A 20,064-nucleotide genomic window follows, 5' to 3' on the forward strand; every position below is an offset into this window, starting at 1 on the left:
GTAGGATTGCCATGAGGGCCATCTTGGATGAGAAGAAAGAGTTCATTTAGAAATCAGCCTTTCCTGGTCCATTCTGTTACTTCCTCTTATCTGGACATTTAAATTTTTTAAATTTATGTCTGATCAAATGTAATACTCCTTTATCCTAGAAATACTTTAGTTATTTTATTCTCTTCTATGGTTTAATTTCTCAACAGAAACAAGGAAAGGGCAACAGCTACTGTGTCTACCTGATAAGACAATACTCTGATGAATGTACTACGCCAAAGACAGATTTGAACTATCACCACAATTAAAGAATTCTTTAAAGGGTGCAAGAGAAAACTCTGTAAAGCCCCAAATATGGGCAATAATGCTTTAAAGTATATACAAATTACAATATTGAAGACAGGATTGTAAAAACTTAACATTAGGCAAAAGTCCAATGAGTCTAAACTTTGTTCATTTGGCCATTTCAACCAGATTTTTACTTTTCTATGTTGTTTTAAACTATTTCATTTTTTTTTTTACCAAATTGCCTACTTCCAGAGAACTATGGAGTCTTCCTTCTCCTTCACAATTCCTACTCCATCACTAAGAAGCCATCCAGCCATTACACCTTTAGCTGGTGAGCTCCCTAGTTCATTCATTCATTCATTCATTCTTCATTCATTGACTCACTCATGCAGGCACTTGGATGGTCCAGGTGTCCAAGTTTTAAAAAGACACATAAGGGGCTGGAGAGATGGCTCAGAGGTTAAGAGCACTGACTACTCTTCCAAACAGACCCGGGTTCAATTCCCAGCACCCACATGGCTGCTCACAACTGTGTGTAATTCCAGTTCCAGGAGACCCGAAACCCTCACACAGATATACATGCAGGCAAAACACCAATGCACATAAAACGAAATAAACAAATTAATTTAAAAAAAAGAAAAACCAAAAACAGAAAAAAAAGAAAAAGTAAATAAAATAAATAAAACATTATTGACTAAAAAAGACACATAATTCAAATACCTCATGACAAGTGCTAGCAGAAACGTCCTCTAGCAATGATAAAAGGTGAAGGAACTGGTATGACATTAGAGGAGGGTCAAAATTGAGGAAGCCACCACCTAAGATTTGCAGGGGCGGGGCTTGGAGAGGGATTGGCTAAAGAAAACCAGGTATCAGGTGAGGAAAGAAGCCATGTCTATAGAAGAAAGAAATGAGGGGGCTATAAGGAGTTTCAGGTAGACAGACCACCTGCTCAGAGGCATGAATGGCATGGTGTTTCCAGGGATCCCTGAATAATTCAGAATGGCAGGAGTACGGCCCCCATCAAGTGAGTGGAGGTGAGAAGAATATGGTAATGAGGTAGAGATGTGGTCATTAGTCAGGTAAAATGCACAAGGGTCCTGGCAGGTCCATCAGAGAAAGCTTTATGGACAAAGAACAGGGAGTCCTGAGGATCACGCCACAGAAAAGGCTATGCTTGCCAGAGAAATCTTTGAAAGATAGAGGAGTCCATATATCAAAATAAAAGATGTCACTGTGAAGTTTCAAGAATAAAAACCGAGACATGGTAGGTCACTCAAGAGTCCACATTCTACACAACAGAGAGAAGAGCTGGGAAAGAGGGGAAAGGGCATGAAATGCCAAGTCACTGAAGGGAGATTGTGAGCTTCCTGCCGAGGAAGGCTGCCACAGGCTGGGCACCAAAGTCGCTAAAACTCTAAAATAAACTGACTCTTCCCAGGATGCCTTGCCAACTGCTATCCAAGACCCGATCCAGTGCTCTCTGCCTGTCCGGGGAAGCATCAGGAAGGAAGAGAGAGCCAAATACTGAAGAGAGCTAGCAAAGGATGAGGCAAAGAAGAAGCAGAATCCAGGGGTCTTCATTAGTGCCCTGGAAAAGGATTAAACTGATGCTACAAAAAAGCTCTGCCCTGCTTCCCATTCTATCCCTGACTCGGCCAGTAAAAGTCAAGAAGTTCTCACCGGAAGGGATGAGATGGTCTAAAGAAAGGAAATACATGACCATAAATAGGAGTGATTTCTGGGTACTTCAGAGGAAGTAGCCATCACAGGAATAACTTCAAAAGTCATGGGAAGGTCTCCTTGTGGGGCCACACAGTGCAGCTGCTTCTCTTACAGCATACACCAATGCATACATACATGCATGTGCACATACACATGGACAGACACACACATACCATTGCCGAAAGTCTGAAATCTCCATAATTACCACTCATTTGTCAGAACTTACCAGAATCTTTTCCACCAGTGTAAATATCCCAGAGGAGAGAGGAGCACTGAATGAATTTTATCTGTCATGTTTGTTAATAGACGTAAGAGTAGCTGACTGCCTCTCATGATAGACGAGATGGAAAGAAAGGAAGTTACAAAACTATATTCCTTATGGAATGGAACTGATCCCCTTGCACAGATTAGGCCAAATGTTCTATTACACTGAGTGTTCTAGTTTTATCTGTTGCTGTGCTAAAACACACTAACCAAAAGCAACTTGGAGAAGGAATGACTTAGTTCATCTTACACCTCTACGTCACACTCCATTGCTGAGGAAAGTCAGGGCAGGAACTTGAAACAGAAGTCATGGTGGAACATTGTTTTATGGACCACTCTCTGATTTGCTTCGCTAGCTTACTTATACAGTTCAGGACCACCTTCTAGGGATGGTACAACCCACAGTGGGTTTGGTCCTCCTGCATCAACTAGCAATTAAATGGTCCATAGACAAGTGCCCCATAGGCATATCTGGTCTAGGTAATTGACGAGGTTGAGGTTCCCTCTTCCTACATGACCATAGATTGTATGAAGTTGACAATAAAGATTAACAAGGACACTGAGGAAGACTTTCATTCCTGACACTAGTAAACAAAGATTCAGCAGAGTATCTTCATGGCTCTGCCATGGAGTGCTCTTGGTTCCATCCCTATGACTGGGTGATCAACTGTCTTGATCTAAGCCAACCCTCCAGGCTCTGATCGAAGAACATGCAGGACAGTGGTGAGGACAATGAACGCAGGACCAAGAAGTCAGAGCCTGTGGCTTTCAAGAACTTGAAATTTCACTGGGAAGAAAAGTCCCAAGTATCTTGAGAAGCATTCACCGTGCCAGGCAGTTAATGTCAAGTGACAGATTTACATTTTGGAATCTTAAGATCCAGCATCAGAAGTGGTCACACCCATGGGGAGTAAAAGTCACACCTCTCAACCTCAACTCTAAGACTGGTTGGCCCAAAGGTGTGTTCCTCCAGAAAAGAAGTCATTTAACCTCACAAAGAAAGCATGGTGGAGAGAGAAACGATAACAGAAACACTGGCAAAGAAAATTCCCTTAGCTTCCCTGAGTGGGAACGTGAGCCTTCACACATTCTTTCACACCCTCTGAGATAACAGTGGAATTGCGAACAATATGGGAGTTTATGGCGAAGTTCTGATGAAAAAGTTTGTGTTGTGTGTGTATCTTACAATGGCTCACTTTTAGTCCCACCTTCTCGTAATTTGGGGCACAGGTTTAACTCTCTGTGAATCTACATAATGTCTACACTAGAGGTCTACATTTGACAAAAGAGGCTTCCCACATCACTGGCAACAGTGTTAAAATTCTGCATTTGATGAGGGCCTGGGCAATGATGGAGGTCAGACTGGGTCATGGTTTCAAGTTCTTGCTCTGCCTCCACCTATCATCTCAGAGGCTCCTGTAGGTTCTGTTCTGTGGTGTGCTCAAGACCCTTTTCTGATAACAGGAGTGGCCACTGTTCACTTCACCCTTACCAAATGCTAAGAAAATGAGGCTAGAACTTAGTACCCACTATCTCATTCTTGTTACACAATGGTGTCATCTGGTCCTATGAGCATCCTGGTCCTCAGAAAGAACTTCTCAAGACCATGAAGTGAGCAAAAGGCAAAGAGAATATAAACAAGAGCCTTTGTGCTTAGTCACATGTATAGCCACATGTATAGTCTTGCTGTGACCAAATACCTGACAGGAAGCTACTCAAAGAAAGAAGGGTTTTCTTTGGCTCACAGTTGAAGGTGAAGGTATGGTGGTAGGAGCATGAGGCAGCTTGTCTCGTTGCATCTACCATGAAGAACTACACAGAGAAGTGTAGCCAATCTATCAAACTTAAAGGCTTGTCCCCAGCAACCCACTTCCCCCAGCTAGGCTCCATCTCCTAAATGTAGCACAATCTTCCCAAACAGCTCCATAAGCTGAATACCAAGTTTTCAAACACGGGAGCCTGTGGGGGATATTTCACACTCAAACCACAACACCATGATATATAGTCTAACTGGGCAACTGATCAACTAATTGTGGGTGGGTTGGGGAGATAGATGAGATGGGATAGATGAAAGATCCATAGCTCTTCTGCAGCTCTGGTTGCAAACTTGACCTGCTCTAAGGCTGGAGAACACTGGCAAACTGACTTTGGTACAAGAATAAAACATCAAAAGAAGGTGAGTGTTACATTTTATAAAGAAAATTTGTGCGGTATTCCAGTTGTCTCCCTTTCAACACTCTTCTCTGATGTGGCTTAACAGTGTTCCCAGGAGCCCAAATGAGTAGACAGACAAGTGAACTCATGAATAACCAAATGTACCTGGGGGCTAAGATCAGGCAGAGGGAAAGAAACCGCTTAAGTAGCAAGATAATACTACCAGAAACAGCATGCCCGGATTGGGCTCCCCAGTAGGTGGCTTCCATTAACAGCTTCAATGCTGTCTAGAACAGGTGGTTCACACTCATCTGGTCCCAACGCACCTTTATGACTTTCTCTGTCCACGGAGCACTAGATAGCTCTTCTACTCTGGCTAAACTGTCCCTCATCATTACACTTTATTTCCTCTGTGATTTGTTTTGCTCATATATGCATTCGCTATTTTTCTTGTTGCGGAGACAAAATATACAACAAAAGAAACCTAAGGAAGGAAGGGTATATTTTTGGCTCACAGTCGATGCTACAGTCCATCATGGTGTGGAAGGCATGGCAGCAAGAGTGCAAGGCAACTGGCCACACTGTGTTTAGTCAGGAAGCAGAGACAGGTGAATGCTGGTGCTCAGCTTATGTTCTCTTGGCATCCACTCTGGGAGTCCAGCCTATGAAATGAGGCTGCCTACAGTTAGGGCAGATCTTTCCTCTTCACCACAATCTATATGTTCCATCACTAACATACCCACATTTTCTAGGGATCCTAGTCACTGTCAAGGTTACAATATTAACCGTCACAATATATCTTCTTTAAAAGAATCTCTCAATTATTATCTCTAGTCAAAAATCTCTGACCTATTCTCCAAAGTCCACCTGAAATTCTACTTCCTGCAGCCCAACTAGCAGGGCAGTGGAGCTTCTGAGAGCCTGCAAGTAACTGGAGACATCAGTAGACTTCTCAGGATCTATGTGTAGTTTCTGTTAATGGATGCTGAAACACATGGGGCCTCCCAATGCAGCCTCCATCCACCTTACCAATGCCCTAAGATTCAAAAGGCATTCCAATGTCTCAGTTTAAGCACTGGTGTCTTGATCTCAGATTAAGCATGATCAAAACAAGGAAGCAGATACACCATTTATGTTGAGTTTGCTTGTCTATACGATTCACTTGCATTCACTCCCTCCCTTCTTTCCTCTGAAGGAAGACTTCTTGCTCTCCTACTACGAAGACATCTCTCCCTTCAGCAAATGCCCATGATTCTAGGTTCTGTGTGGCTAGAAAAAGTTCTCACGGTGTGTAGACTTGTTTGGGTGTCCAAACACTAATTTGATCCCATGGAATGAATCTGTCTCATTCATCGTTATGTCTTTTTGAGTCAGGAAAGAGCCTGGCACATCATAGGATTTATTAAATTTTGCTGAATGACTGAATGGGGGAAAAAATGAACGGAAAAACTGGAGAGCTCCCGGTCTGGCCACAGGATGTGACTGGGGCTCTCAATGACAGTGAGTCACTAAAGGCCACCCCTTGTGTAACCATTAGGGTACAAGGACGGGGCTGCAGGCCTGTCTCAGGGGGCTGTCCATGGTCCTGGATGGTTGTGCTGGTTCCATTCCTAAGCTGGCACAGCTCTCTGACAGACGGTCAGCTGTGCCACTTCAGAAGACGCCAGCCTTGGCTTCTGGCAATCACTCCAGCCCTGTGTCCACTGCTTCTTCTCGTATGACTCCTTCCTGGGACTGGCTAGTTGCAAGGTTGATTACAGCCTTGGCTTAACCACTAACGTGATGAATCCCCTGCTGTGCCCTAATCCAGGAGCTAGGTCCCTGGTGTGTTTCCAGGAAGGCCCTTGACCACCTGTGTTGAACAGCAGGAGTCTCAGGCTCAGATGGAACAGGAGATGGTATGAGGAGGAGAACGTTCTGGGCAGCCCGGAAACAGCAACCCCCTTGTCAAGGGGACTCTAGGCTGTCCGAGGAAGACTACGACAAGGTGGTTCTTGTGAAGTGCTATTCGTCATTACCCCGCCCCCTCAAGAGTGACACAGGGGTGATATTAGGAGAGACACTCCTGGACATGGACCCAGGGAAAGAGGATGATCTCTAATCCAGGAAGCTCCTCTCATCTCTTTTTATTTCTGACTGAATCCCAAATGTGTCTTTGTGTATAGCATAGGAAATAAATTGCATCTGGAGCCACAGCTAAATATGGGTCACTAATACTGAAAAGGGGAAATTTCAAGTAAGTTTGAACAAGTGTTTTATATTTCTTCATATGAACTGGTTAGAACTTAAGCCAACTACTCTTACCAGATTAAGGATTTTAAAAATTCTGATTTAAATTTATTTATGTGTTCTGGGTATTATCTTATGACCAACATGTATATGTGTACACCTATGTATGTGCAGGTGTGTGTGTGTGTGTAAACATGCATGGGATGGACAGACAACAACCTTTGACATCATTCCTTAGGCACCTTTCACCTTTATTTTTGAGGCAGGATCTCTCATGTGGGTTAGGCTAGCTGAACAGCAAGCCTTAGGGATCTTATCTCCATCTCACCCCACTGACATTACAAGAATGTACCACCATGTGTTTTTTAACATGGGTTCTGAGTATCAAACATAGATCTACACTTTTCCCAAGTAATCACTTTATTAACTGAGCCCTTTTCTTGGCCTCATAATCATCCTTTTTTCCCACGTTACTTTTTACTTTTGAGACCCATAATCATCTTAAGCACCATCCAAATATGCTCAGTCATCATGGTTTATTGCGACAGTGCAGTTTTCTATGTACAGGGGTTTTTTTTTTTCCTTTTCATGTGCATGTCCTTGTGTGGGGGTATTATTGTGTGTATATGGGTGGATTTGCATATATGTGTGCATTCATGTGGAGACCCAAGGTAGATTTGGGGATCTTTCTGATCATTCTCTCACTGTATTCTTTGAGTCAATGTCTCTCAGTGAAATCCAAAGCCTGATGATACAACTAGTCTAGCTAGGAGCTTGTTCAGAGGATCCTCTACTTCTGCTTCCTGAGGCTGGAATTGCATGAGGCCCACCACTCCTTCCTTAAATTTAACAGTGTATGGAGATCCAAATGTGGGTCTCTGTGCTTACAGAACAAGCACTTTAACAATTGGGCCATCCCCTTAACTAACCTACAGTTTTTAAGTGGTATATCATGTCCCATCCCACTGGATTTGCTCAGGTGGCCCTGCCAAGGATTCTGACTGACACATACTTCCTAGGCCACAGTCCCCCACCCAACCATTAATCATGCCAAGTTTCTAGAAGGTAGAATGATAAGAACAGCCTTTGCTCCATAAGTCACTGTAGCTGAAGCCCAAAATATTGAAACCTGGATCATAAGCCTACCTGCACCTGCCAACCTTCTTGCTCTCACCATGACCTTTGAACTAGCCGTAACTAAAGTCCTTTGTGGATGACTTGTCCAGCCAATAGTCCCTACCCCAATCACAGCATTCTTTGAATCATACCATTGGGCTTTCTCACTAAAATCCTGCAACCACCCTAGAAAGTCTCATCTGTGAGTCCCCCTCCTTCCCCCTTTCTGTGTGTGTATGGGAACACATGTACACACTTCATATATAAGCATGTGCATATGACTGTATGTATATGCAGAGCATCGGTGGCCTGCTGCATTGTAGGTCAGAGCAACATTGTAGCCTCGGGTTTTACTGGCCAGGTAATTGTACACTCAGGGACCATCACAAATGTTCAGGTTTCTTGTCTCTCAACTCAGCTTTGCAAGTGTAACAACTGCTGCGTTCAAAGGACACACTAGCCTCTGAGGAATTAAGGCGTACCATTAGGAAGCTGATGACCTCGGCATCTGTCAGAGCTGGAAATTGGCCGTGGTGTGCCTCTTGGCCAACCCTGCACATCTGTGAAAGAAACCAGTCACGCTTGAATCACTCCTCTTTTGTCTTCGTGGATTTTAATCTCCCCTCCAAGCCTAGGGGTGTTTATAAGACATCAGAGGAAGGAAAGGAAAATATGTTCTCTATTCCCTGGCTCACCCATCCCACTTCCAGATTCTACCACCAAACAAGCCAGCCAAGGTTGAAAGTTCAGATCAGGTGTTTTCCATCTTTCAAGTCTGTTGCCATTAACATTGACTCGCCATCAAAAAGTTGTGGCTATTCAGAGTCGAGAATATTCTAGATCCAAACTTCAGAGCAGGCCAAAAAGCTTAAAGGAAACTTCTTTGTCTTATTGTATAATTGGAAGCATCCTTTCTTACCACTGATTTCTGCACCCTTGAGCTCCTGGATACCCCATGTACATTCCCCATTGATTCTTACCCAAGTGCCTCTGGCCTCCATCAAGCAACCCCTTTCTATGTCAAGTCTTTCTTTCATCTACCAGTCGGTTTCAAAAAAAAAAATACAAAACCTCTACTTACTAACCGTCACACATACATATACTCATGCCCTAATTTTGCCTTTGATTTTTGTAGACCTCTGAAATGCTATTGTTTATATATTTTGATAATTAAAAAAAAGAATAGGCTAACACAGTTTCTTGACCTTACATTATTGGGATTCTCAGGTAGATTCTGAAAGTTTTAGCCAAAGGTCTTGGCTAATAACACCGAACATGTGGGTGAACAGAAACACCCATGTATAGTATCAGAGCCAACCAAAGCACCCAGAGCATGTCACCTTTTAAAATTTTGCCATCAGGAAGACTCTGCTTGAAGTGTGAACATCTGTCCACTCCAGTATTCACAGCTGCTGAAACAGCTCGGAATGGCAAATGCATTTAATGGTGATTAAGTCATCCTCCCACCCCTAGAGGGTGCTGTTTTGAAAAAACTCCGTGAAGAACCTGCTGAGATACAGAACACAGGTTTCCATCATCTCTGCCTTCCAGACTCAGAAACCTGAGTTTTCTAAGCTCTATCATATGATGTTATCACATCCTAGAAAAAATGCTAATTTTCCACAAATGAAAAGCTTCTTTGCTGGTGAAAATTCACCAAGATAATAATTAGTTGAGCTAAGGCAAGAGAGCAAAGTGAATGCCAAGGGCAAAGGTCAAAGAAGATCACTTTTTAGATATTTAAAATTAAATTTCCAATAGGCTATCCTTCCTAATCAACACCTATGCTAAACAAACAGTATTAAGCAACACTGCTAAACTAACTACATGTTCCTTTCTTTTTTTTTTTTTAATAGTATTGCTAATCTCCTCCCCACCCCCCACCATTCTGTCTTCTATCCCTGTAAGAAGGAAAAATCCAGGCAAGCATCCTCCAAACGCCAGGGGGTATGCAGCACAATGCGTTTCCAGCCACTGAAACACTCTCATTGTTTACACACTAGCCACACCACTGAGAGGGTGACCTCTTTCCCCCACTGACAAGTGAGCAGGAACAGCCCTGCAGACTTTGATTGGCGGTTCACTGAGTCTCTGACCTTGAATGACATTGCTGGCAGGTTTTGATTGGCAGGCTACAACACTGCAGACCACCTCCCGTACACAGGAACACTCTCCAGAAATTAGCCCTTATCTTTTCAAAAACACTCTTGTGATCCCCAAACACAGGCTAAATGTACAGCAAAATGTGGCTGTGAGCATCAAACACAGCCTGATAAAGAAGGCATGATCTTTAAGTACAACCTCCAGATCCGACTTTAATTGGCACAGCCGGTGATGCAGCTGGTCAGCCTGGAGTCATCTCCATGAGGCCCCCTGTCAGAGTGAAATGGCAGAAATTCAGGCAGGCACACAAACATGTTGCCTGTGAGCACTGAACGTGTAGCTGCTTGGAGTTACTGGATGGTCCTTAACATATACATAAAACATCTAGTGACATGTTATAGAGGGTTCAACTGCTCTCTACTTGCTCACACATATTGAAAAACAAGCACCTGGATCTCATGTCCCTGGGCTAGACAGGAATTGTGCTCTTTACAATATTCTAGTGGATTAAAACAAGCTGGATCCCACAGTCTACCAAACTTCGGTAAGTTTCCTAGATGAATAAGGGTATGGTTCTCTGACAATGCCAAACTTGCTTAAGAACAGCTGCCTTGCTTTTAAAGTATGAAACCAGGGATGGGGATGGAATTCAGTTGCCTGGCAATCATGAGGCCCTGGGTTCAGTCCCCAGTACCAGATAATCCAAGTGTGGGTGGAGTACACCTGTAATTCCAAGGTGCAGGAGGTAGAGGCAGGAGAATCTTAAGTTCAAGATTGTTCTTGATCTACATAGGGAGCTTGAGGTCAGCCTGGAATACATGAGACCCTGTCTCAAAAAAAAAAATCAAAACACTCCTAATAGCCATTAAAATGAGCCTCGTACATACCTGGGGTGGAAATAGGCACAGTCCACCTGTCCTCAACCTTGGTTTCTGCAGAAACTCTCAAGTAAGAGAATATAAAAACCGCATACCTTGGACGAGGACAAAAGAGAAATAACAACATGTTTGGGGAAGGCAGAAAGTAGAAGAATTAGCAGATCTAATTTAACAACTACACATGGCAGAAACAAATAAGGAGATGAGTCAGTTTCCCCAACAGTGGCAGAAGACTCAAGAATTAGGAAGAAAGGAGCCGCGTCACTGAGAACAGATCATCGTCTGTGTGAGAATCTCGGGCTCCCTCCCAACAACCAAGCAGCCAGAGCTCTCTTATCCCACCAACAGGTTCATTTTATGGAGAAATGACCCAAAACACCCCAGACTTGTGCCACTGAGGTATAGCAAGAATAATGCAGTGAGAGGAGACACGGATCAGGGAAGAGTCTGCATCCTGAACAGACACCTCCACACTCCACGAGCCATTCAGCTGAGACACTGCTGACAGCCAGGCCTTGTCCCCTTGTCACAGGTCAGGTTTCCAGGGAGAAAGAGCTTAAGTGGTGGGGGTTGTGTGCAGAGGGATCGTTGGAAACAAGTCCAGCACCTGTAGAGTGGGGCAGATAGTAACCTGGCAGAAGAGGAAGTAAGTGTGACCCGGAAGGGCTCATTCTTCCCATGGAGAGATCTAGAATGTGCCAGCCCTTCAGAGTTGGCCATTTTGAAGCAAGATGCCAGATTTCTGTCCTGTCCATCAAGCCCTCCCTGAATGTGGGCTGCTCTGTGCCGCTGAAGGCAATTCAGAAAACAGATAAGGGCCTTCTCGTGAGAGCACTGTTAGTGCAGGCTGGGTGGGGTGGGTGATTGGCTTCATCCTCAAGGAGGAAGAGTGTCTGTAGGTAATGTTCTGGTATTGATTCGGTACCACCACTGCCCTGTCAAACCCACGCTTGCCGCCACTCAGAATTAACAACATACTCTAACAGAGAATACGGGCTAGCAATTACATAATTATAATAAAATGACAACTGTTCTCACAAAACGATAGGACTAAGGGTTAGTTTCAGGTCTGAAAAGATGGAAGGATGGAGGTTCTGGCGTGCTTTTCTACGTTGAATCTAAGTGAGCTGGATGTGTCCACTTGGAGAAGCACAAAGGACCATGTAGACCTAAGCAAGAGGACTATGTACAGACTCCAGTCCAGCCAGCCAAAACTACAAACCCCAGGTCCCTGTGAGACACTCTGTCTCCAAAAGCAAAGTAGATGGCCACCTGAGGAATGACACCTAAAACCAACCTCTGGCTTCCATATTTACACACAAAATACATGTGCCTGTACCTGCACACACATATGCATCTTCACACACACTACACTGATATACACATACATGCATGCATCTGCACAAACACACACACACACACACACACACACATTCTTTTGATGGAGCTGCCTCTCCAGTCCAACTGTAAGAATTTGATTCAACAGCATTTATTTTCATAATTCTGGAGATCAGAACCCACTGGGCCCAAACCAGTGTGCTCTTCTATCTTTTCCATCTGCTGAAGCCATATCCCTTGGCTCATCTCTTCAACCTTCAGAACTAATGGCCTACCACCTTCTTCTGGTTCTGACTCCTCTTCTACTTCCGTGTGTGTGTGTGTGTGTGTGTGTGTGTGTGTGTGTGTGTGTGTGTGTCTGTGTCTGTGTCTGTGTCTATGTCTGTGTCTGTCTGTCTGTCTGATTGTGTACATTTTCCCTTTCTAAGGATACTTGTGGTTGCATTTAGGGCTCTCCTCACTTCTTTCTTAAGACCTTTGGGTTAATCATAACAGCAAAACTAAGGTTCGAGGCAGATAACATCCCAAGGTTCCAGGTTTTCAAGTGTGCATACCTTTGGGGAGAACATTACTCATCCTACTTTGATCATTCAAGATCAATGTCAAAATGCTCATCTTAACCCTGCTGACTCATCAGCAGTCTGGGTTCCAAACACAAGCAGACAAACTCAAGGATTTGAAAGAAAAATACTCTAAAATCTAAGCCTAAACATATCCCTTCAAAAAGAGCATTTTGAAGATAGGGCAGAAGATTCCATCTCTTAAGAAAGACAGCCAAGTTGTAGGATACTTGGCATTGAGCAGGAGCTCCCAGCCAATCAGATGTTCTGTTAGAAGGCTAAGCTAGAAAATGCACTGTCTAATTGGATTAACTGCCTTAACGGGCCAGAAGGTAACAAGTCAGAGTGACAGATATACTCAACCAGCCATCTGGAATTGACTGTATAAAGGATGAAATAGAATGAGTCATTTTTTTCTGGAACCACTAAAAGGTTCCATACCCAAATAGACCGAAAGCTTCTGTCTCTATGGAACTGTTGGTAACAGTGTGTTCCTATAGCTTTAAACTATCTGTCTGGTTTTTCAAAGAGTTAAAAGCCAGTGAGAAATGTATTCATTTTGAACCTCCTTCCTAACTATTGCCCATCAATTAAATTTGTTATGAGTTTGACCAATCATGCCAGCTCTCTCCACAATATCATATGACATCCCTCTCCTTTACTATATTAGTACTATCCTTGGCAGGTTTTCACTAAGACATGAGGTAGATTTTTTTTTCCATCTTCTCAGAATACCACCAAACTCATGCAATTATGTTCCTGTCTATGATGGGGTAACTGGTTTTGTAGTATATTAAACATTTGGGATTTAATGGAACCCAGCCTTGAATGTTAACTTCCATCTTTCATCATCAGAGCATATTGAAATGGTCATAGAAGAGATGGAAATGGATTCCTCCATGATGGGTTGGTTCCATTCTTGCAGGTCTTTCTATGGACTGTCTCCTGCCATCTCTGCTTTCCTTTTTCAGAAAGCCCTCAATAAGCACTTGCCATCTAAGTCACTCTACAAACATCCCTATTTCAGACTCTCAGAGTAGAACGGAGCAAAGGTGTACAGTGGAAGTACAGAGAAGTCAGGTGCTGCCTGTGTAACTATGTCCTCTACTGGATTTCATCCTACCCAGGAACTGCACCCAGACTACTGGTTACATGAGATGTAATGAGCTAATAGTAGCTCCCCAAATGTGCATCTGCATATGAACTTCAGGACTTCTTCTCTAGAAATGGAACCTTCAAAGGCAAAATTTGATAAGAATGCCATGGTTAGGTGATCTTAGGGTTAGGCTGGTTCAATAACAAGGATGTACTGAAATTATTATCTATCTAGTGAATGCACTTCCCTTCTGTCATCTCTTGGGAAATATCTTTCCAGGATATTTTCCTGACTTTCCATTCATTCTTAAGCCAGTAAGTAGTTGGTTTTAGTGCCATTGACTTTGCTCACACAGCCTTTCCTGGTCTCTTGTTTTTTACTCTGACACGTCAGCAGCATTTCTACAAGGGTGTCCACCCCTAAGAACAGCCCTTCTCGAATCTTTGTTTCAGCCAGCAAGTTTTTGGAGTCATTAAAGCAAATGAACATATTTTTTAGGAAACCACCATTTGGGCTTAATTGGCCAAATAACTAATAGGCCATTTCTCTACCCTCAGAATCAACCAAGCTGATAAAATAGGGGTTTTTTCAAGATTTTTTTTGTTATGTTATACATGGATCTTGCTGTGTGCATATGCAAATGAGTTCAGTGGCCATAGGAGCCAGAGGAAGGTGACAGATCCACTAGAACTGGAGTTCCACAAGGTCAGAAGTCACCTGACGTGGCTGCTGGGAACCAAATCCAGGTCCCCTGCAAGAACCACAACCATTCTGAACTGCTGAGTCATCTCTCAGCCCCAAGGCACTACTGTAACATCAGTTTAACCACAGGTTTCCAGCTCTGCATAAAGCATAGCCTTGACTAACTAGTCAGATTGAGATAGGGAACATTTTTTAAAATATATATATATGGCTGCTGTCCCAATCTAAGCTCTTGCATCTAATAAAGAAGGTGGTTAGCTGATTTGTCCTTTTTTGGTCCTAACACAGGAAATCTGGCAAGTAAGTGTAAACACTGTAAACAAGCAGGAGCTCGGAAACTCTCTGTCTTGATTGCACAGAAAGGCAAAGATGAGAGAGATGTGATCTTCAGCATCAGGAGAACCCAGGAAAAGAGGGAAGAATTACACAGGAGGCCCAAACCAAGGGATGCCTCCAACTTGCCACTGGATAGACAACTAATGAGAAAGAGGAAAATCTTGTGGGAGCAAAATCCACCTTCTATAAACATGAAGGACAGGCATCGGCATCATTCAAACAGGAGGTAAGAGCATGCCTGACTATGGAGGAAGAGTCAAATCCAGACAAGCTCATTCCAACAGGGTGTAAAATTCTGTCCGAGAAGGTAAATAAAACCAGGGTAGTTGGGGCTGGGGAGACGATTCAGTGGGTAAGAGTAAGCACATGGCCTAAGTTAGGATCCCCAGCACCCACGGTGGAGGTCAGTTCTTTTCCACGGTGTAGACACTAAATCCCTGATGAGTGAGTCTGCTCTCATCCTCTGGGTGAACCACTTTGTTTCTCAGCTTTCTTCTCTTCTATTCTCAGCCTTTTCTGGTATCATAATAAATATGTGTTCACTGTGAACATCCAGCAGGCTAGACCCTGGTCCAGAACTCTTACAGTTACCAGATGAAGCAGCTTCACTTTCTATCTTCACTCTACAGATGTGAAAACCAAAGTGCCCAGAGATGAGATGGTCTGGAATCACACCTCTGTGAGAAAAATCAATTCTAATATTAAAAGTATGTCTCCATGCCTACATGCTGAGCCAAGGCTCTGAGATTCCTCTCTGTCCATAGACGCCGTTCTCTTCTCCTCGCCGTAAAGCTGTTGGGAAACTTAAGTACCGTCTCAGGATTCATACTGGCATTCAACCAGTGCCTCGGGTGCAAGCATCTGACCAGCTCTGATAACAGGGACTGTGAGATCTGTTCCAGCCACATCAGATCCTGCTGGGACCTCATAAACTGGACTCAGTCCCAGACAATAAACCCAACGGGCAGAGGAGTCAAACCCCGGCAGAAGTATGCAATCCGCTTCCCCTCACCATGTACCCAGGAAGCACTGTAGCTCTGGAAGCCAAGGGAAAAAAATCCAAAAGGGGGGTGGGGCATGCCTTAGGAACAGAGCAGGAAAATCAATACGAAGGTGGGTCTTTCAAGAGTCCCTGGGTATGAAAAGAGAGAGAGACAGCAGCAGGGCTGCTGGAGGGTGGACTTCAGTGGCTGAAGTGTCTACCATTGACCAACGAGGTAAATCAAATCTGCTGCCAATACATTCTTCTGCTGTCCAGATAAAAACGGCAGACTAAGCCGCTGAACTTTCACCCTTCACCCCCGCTCTTCAAGCCAAAGTACAGATTAAAAAAAATCAATAACCCCAATCGATGGGAAAATATTTTTAGTCTCTAACTGAACGATATGTTTTGACAAGGCCAAGGAGGAGCACAAAAGAATGGCAAAAGATAAAAGGCAGAAAATTAGGAATTTTCTTTATTGGGTGCGGTGGAGGCACCAGCCGCTCTCCCTTACCCCAGCGACATCCGTCCAAATTATCTCGCAGTGAAGAAATAAAGTGTAAGGAGATGGATTTACAAAAATGGAACGATTCACCACCGAGCACCTTACAACCTGTGATTGCTACTGTTTCCTGTTGCCATTTCCAAGAAGGCAATCTAGACACGCCCCCCGTTCAGTTGAAGGGAAGCAAGTCCCCAGTGTGGACAGAGCAAACAATGAATCTGCAGAGCCATCTGCCTCCACCCCAACCTGAGATCACATCCACCACTAAACACGTCAGAAAGTGTTTAGAATCCTCCCAATTTGGCTCCATTTCCTTGCAAAATATCCACTGTTTTTCATAACCCAGGACCCTTGAGGCACTTTCATAACTGAGCAAATTAAACACATCGTATCAGTGGGTCCTGTGCAGCCTTGAGCGGTGATTTATTTTTGTGCCTCGCCTGAGCCGGCTGTATTTCCTAAAATTATTTCACTTTTTCACACCTCTATTGAATAAAAGTGATGAAGAAACATGATACCCAGAAGGATATAAACAGGAGTCACGCAGCAAGGTTGTTTGTTTTCACAAATCCTGGAACCAGGAAACAGCCACAGCAACCAATTAACATGTTCAATTATTTATCCCCATCACAACTGGTAAAGAGATAGATTTATGGGATTCAAAATCTATATAAACCCGATAGACTGAGGTTGGGAGCACCAGCAGACCATTTTGCTTATTTATGCATTTTTTCCCTCTGATATCAATACCCCATCTGTTGTCCCATGGCCTTTGAAGTGAATTTAATGACAGTCATTTGACTACAACTCCATATTTGGTTCTTTTATTAGAAGTTTAAATATACATTTCTTTTATAAACACAGACTCGGGCTGAGGGTCACCACTACATGCTGGCAGCCAATTCAACCCACAAAAATAAACTCAGTCAATTCAATAAAACAGACTGTGAGGCCAACACTTTGACATCATGTGTTTTTGGCAGGCAAAGCACAGCCACTTGAAGCTATGTGATTGGCCAGTTCTGACGCTGTTAGGAAGTCACTCCATCCTTAAGATCAACAGGACTGCACAGCAGCTATCATTTTGGAGGATGAAGAAGTGTAAACAGTCGAGTTTTCCAAGACTGCCCCATAAGATCACACACCCAGCCTTGTACTTGTGGATCCTATTTACCCAAGTAGCAGAAATCCTCCTGAGCTGTGGCTACCATCTCCTAACAGGCTCCCAGTAGACTTAGACTTGTCATGACTCTTAACAATGTGCTTCCATTTCTCTAACGATAAAATCATGCAGCCTCTCTTCTCTTTCCTAAGTGTCGGCTGTATACACTGGGCTTTCTATGCCTAGCATCTTTACAAGCCTAATTTCATGTGTCCTCAGAACAAGCCTACAAGATAAATAGTACTAATTCAAAATTGCACAAAAGATGAAGCAATTACCTAAGACGACACCAGCTAAGTGCTAGAGACAGTGGATAAATCAATGTCTGTCTGATTCTGACATCTACACCGCTATCTCATTCATCTGTGTTTCTACTACCAAGACAGACTAGATCTGATCAGATTCACTGTCTATAGGAGTTGAAATGACCATAGACTTGTAGCTGATGATATCTCATTCATCCTGCCATCTTCAAATGAACATGATGAGCACTTGAAAGCCATTAACTATAATGAATGCATTCATTATTTTAGATCCAAGATATTTACATGGCTACATGTCCTGATAAGTTCACATCAGGATCTTGGTTAAGGAATTCTTGTCCTAGCAAAGTATAGGATTAATGTACTCTAAGCACACATAAGGGCATCCTGAGTATACTTCACCAGGAATGCTGGAATCCAGAGTACTGATGAGGCCCACAAAAACATCTTTCCATGGTGTTTAACATTGCAATATTAAACTACCTTCTTTCACACATTTCCCCCAAATGGCCGTCCATAAAATGCCATACTTCCATTTGCCTAATTGTTTAGTCCTCTTTTCACAGTGCCCCGAGTATTCTGGGTATGCATTCCCCCCTGTTGAGGCTCCCTGGAATAGCAGTGATGGTTGATTGTTGAAGCGCTAGTAATTGAAATGAGTTGGTAATTATGACATTGAATGCTTTCTCTGTAGCCAGGGAAGTGTGATGAGCGCTTGAACTAGCTAACAGAAACACATCAAGCCACTGCCAGGATAGCTATCATAAAAATCCATTATTATTATTATTACAATCTTCAGTTGGTAAGTCACCACCTTGAAAACCCAGAATGGCACCAAACATCACCGTCACCTCCTCATTCTGTTGATCCTTTTCTTACTATTCAGCTTTTTAGTCTGATGTCTGCCCACCTGACTACTCTTGCTTGAATTGCTTTGTTATATCCAAAGCCCATGGCCAAGGCCTAAGTTTCTCCCATTTCCTCCCAGGACTTGACTGTTTTAGCTCCTGTTGAAACATCAATCCCTAATCTGTTTCAGGAGATTTCTGTACAGTTCAAAATAAGGATGTGATTTCTTTTGCTTTGCCTTTCCTTCTCCTTCCATCCCTCCCTCCCTGTCTTCCTTTCCTTTAATTCTTGTAGATATCTAGTTTTCCCAGCATTGACTACTGGGGACAGATTTGCTTTCCCATTTTGTCCTCTTATCATCCCTGTCAAGGGTTAGTACATACTTGGGCTTGGGTCTAGGCTCCCCATCATTTGTTCTAGAGGTCTATCTGGCAATACCATACTGTTTTAATCATTTTAGCTCTATAGTATGCTTTTTAATTTGGTTGTGTAGTGCTTCCTGTTTTGTTCATTCTTACAGCTGTTTTGGTTACTGAGGAAATTTAAAGGCTCCATATGAACTTTATAATTGTCTTTTCTGTGTAAAAAGTGCCATTGCGATTTTCATGGTAATAATCTCAAATCTGTAAACCAGTTTGGGTAGAAAAACACTTAAATGATGATCATTCTTATAGGTTATGAACAATTTTTACATTTATTAATTTGTATCTCTTTTAATTTTTTTGATCTATGTGTGGAAGCTTTAAGTATAGAAGTCTTTCACCTTATTAGTTATGTTTATTCCTAAGTATTTTATTCTCTCTAATGGTGTTTTAAATGGGAATCTTCTTGAGTTTATTTTTGAATGGTTTATTCTCAGATATAGATACATGACTGGTTTTGTGTTCTGACTGTGTGTGCTGGAAGCTACCTTTGTTCATTCATTAGTGCCAGTTATTTTGTGGTATATTTGTGGCCTCTCTACATATCAGATCAAATCATCTCTGGTAATGATGTGTTCAACTTATCATTCATATTATTAAAGTTAACATCTCTCATTTGCTTTTCATTTTCTAGGATCATTAAAGGGATCGTCTTACTAAATTACAAAAAAAATTCTTGAGTAAGAAAATTAAATAATCAAAGATTAGAGAGATTGAAACTATCTTTCCATGCATGGCAGAGATGAAAAGTAGGACTCTTATCTCTGGGGTAATGGCAAGAAAAAAGTCTTGGGGCTGGATCAACTGCTCAGATGTTAAGAGCCCTTGCTCCTCTTCTAGAGGACCAGAGTTTAGTTCCCAGTATCCACGTCCAGTGGCTCACAGCATCTGTAACTCCAAGTCCAGGGAATGTGACACCTGGCCTCCATAGGCACCAAGAACACATGTTGTATGAGCACACATATGGGCAAAACACCCCACACATAAAATAACAAAACAATCTTGAAAAGAAACAAAGTTCTGTAAGGCCAGGATGAAGGTACTATCTAGAAGTCAAGTGACAACTCAAGCCTCCTTTCCAAAGGTGTCTTTTACCTTGAGGTT

The sequence above is a fragment of the Peromyscus maniculatus genome, chromosome 7 (assembly GCF_049852395.1).
Source record: "Peromyscus maniculatus bairdii isolate BWxNUB_F1_BW_parent chromosome 7, HU_Pman_BW_mat_3.1, whole genome shotgun sequence".
In the NCBI taxonomy this organism is placed as follows: domain Eukaryota; kingdom Metazoa; phylum Chordata; class Mammalia; order Rodentia; family Cricetidae; genus Peromyscus; species Peromyscus maniculatus.